Source organism: Grammomys surdaster, unplaced genomic scaffold (genome assembly GCF_004785775.1).
Source record: "Grammomys surdaster isolate TR1022 unplaced genomic scaffold, NIH_TR_1.0 214, whole genome shotgun sequence".
NCBI classification, from domain to species: domain Eukaryota; kingdom Metazoa; phylum Chordata; class Mammalia; order Rodentia; family Muridae; genus Grammomys; species Grammomys surdaster.
In genome coordinates this window covers 1,778,179-1,779,848 of record NW_021604659.1, presented here as the reverse complement: position 1 = coordinate 1,779,848, position 1,670 = coordinate 1,778,179, and the positions used below count along the sequence as shown (strand labels likewise).

The window sequence follows — 1,670 nt, the reverse complement described above, 5'->3', positions numbered from 1 at the left end:
TCTCTCTCTCTCTCTCTCTCTCTCTCTCTCTCTCTCTCTCAGACTTAGCATAGGTACTTTCCTGGGCCTGCTTAAAGAAGAGTCACCTCAGATGGACTCACAGTAAGTTAAGTCTGGGCTCAGCTTCCTATGAATGAGCATGAAGCAAGTCACATTAACCTCACCTCACTCTGGACTGTAGAAGCCTAGGGTTCACATTTACCTTCATACATAATGTATTTCACCTCCTCCTAGCCAGGCTACACAGACTTTAGCTCTGCACACAAAAGGCCAAAGTGACAGCTTTTCTAAGTCCATAGACATAAGTCAACTCAGACTTCTAGCCTATCATTAAATGATCAGTTCAAATGCTTCCAAGAAGCCTTTGTCCCAAACTCCAAATAATCTAGTCCTTCCATGTGTCTGTCCCCTGACTCTATCACACTGCAGTAGCTACACAGTTGCCTCTCTGGGTACTCTGCAGCCCCCTTTGGCAGGAGTCACTCACTTATCTTGGGCTTGTAGAGATGAGGCTACCGGGGGTGCACTGAACACTGGAAGGCTTGCCACCAGCTCTGACTTCAGCATCCTAACCCTGTCAGTCCCTCTCTTCTTCTGTAAATGAGAAAACGACTCCCACTCCCTTTCTGGAGTTGATTACTGCCTGGAAAGTTCTTAGCACAAGTGCCTGCCACACAGCAGAAGCTAAGAAGCAGCTGCTGCCAATAGGGATAAGAGCTAATTAAATGTTTGCTGAGCTGGGCTGAGTGACAAGCTCTGGGTCTCCAGTGAGGGACTCAATCCAGAGTGTTCAGATGGCATCTTTCCTATGAGACACAGACCCTGTGGGCACTGGAACAAGTTTGCAGCAGAAGCTTCATAAAGAAATGAAGGCAGCACACAGGAACCCACTGTGAGAGGAATGAACTTGCTGTCTGGCCCCTTCCCTTTATTCCCCTAAGGGATGGCTAGGCCTTGCCAGCTTCAGGCTGGTGCTGCCTGTGTTGCCTTTCTTTCCCGGGGAAATGTGGACGCAGATAGGTCACTGATTGAAGACTAAAGCAGTGGCTCTCAAGGCGTGGGTGGAGACCCTTTTAGGGTCGAATGACCCTTTCATGAGGTTCCCATATCAGATATCCTGCATATCAGATATCTGCATTATGACTCACAACAGTAGCAAAATTACAGTTATGAAATAGCAATGAAATTAATTTTATGGTTGGGGGGATCACCACAGCAGGGGGAGCTGTATTAAAAGGACGTAACATTAGGAAGGTTGAGGACCACTGGGCTAGAAAATGATCACCCAGTCCAATTTAGTGAACCAATTAGTTTACTGGACTTAGTTATGGAGAATGGGTGAGGGGTTACTTACAGAAGTGTGGGTGACCCCAAAGCAAACACAACATCAGAGTGTTACAGCACAGCACGGATGATGTCTTAGTTATTTTTCTATTGCTGTGATGAAACACCATGACCACCGGCAGTGGTGGTGCACGCCTTTAATCCCAGCACTTGGGAGGCAGAGGCAGGCGGATTTCTGAGTTCGAGACCAGCCTGGTCTACAGAGTGAGTTCCAGGACAGCCAGGGCTGCATAGAGAAACCCTGTCTCGAAAAACCAAAACCAAAAAAAAAAAAAAAAAAAGAAAGAAAGAAAGAAAGAAACAAAAACCAAAAACAAACAAACAAA

The 1,670-nt window shown here is 46.5% G+C and overlaps 1 protein-coding gene across 1 annotated transcript in view; it reads right to left on the bottom strand.

The window, feature by feature from the left end:
• The window catches only part of CUNH10orf90 (chromosome unknown C10orf90 homolog), a 100,525-nt gene extending 99,923 nt beyond the window's left edge, over nucleotides 1-602 (bottom strand). The window contains exon 1 of the mRNA XM_028772554.1: nucleotides 488-602. The gene's annotated coding sequence lies outside the window, so the exon portion shown is untranslated. The remainder of the gene's footprint in view (nucleotides 1-487) is intronic.
• Nucleotides 603-1,670: the final 1,068 nt, after the last annotated feature.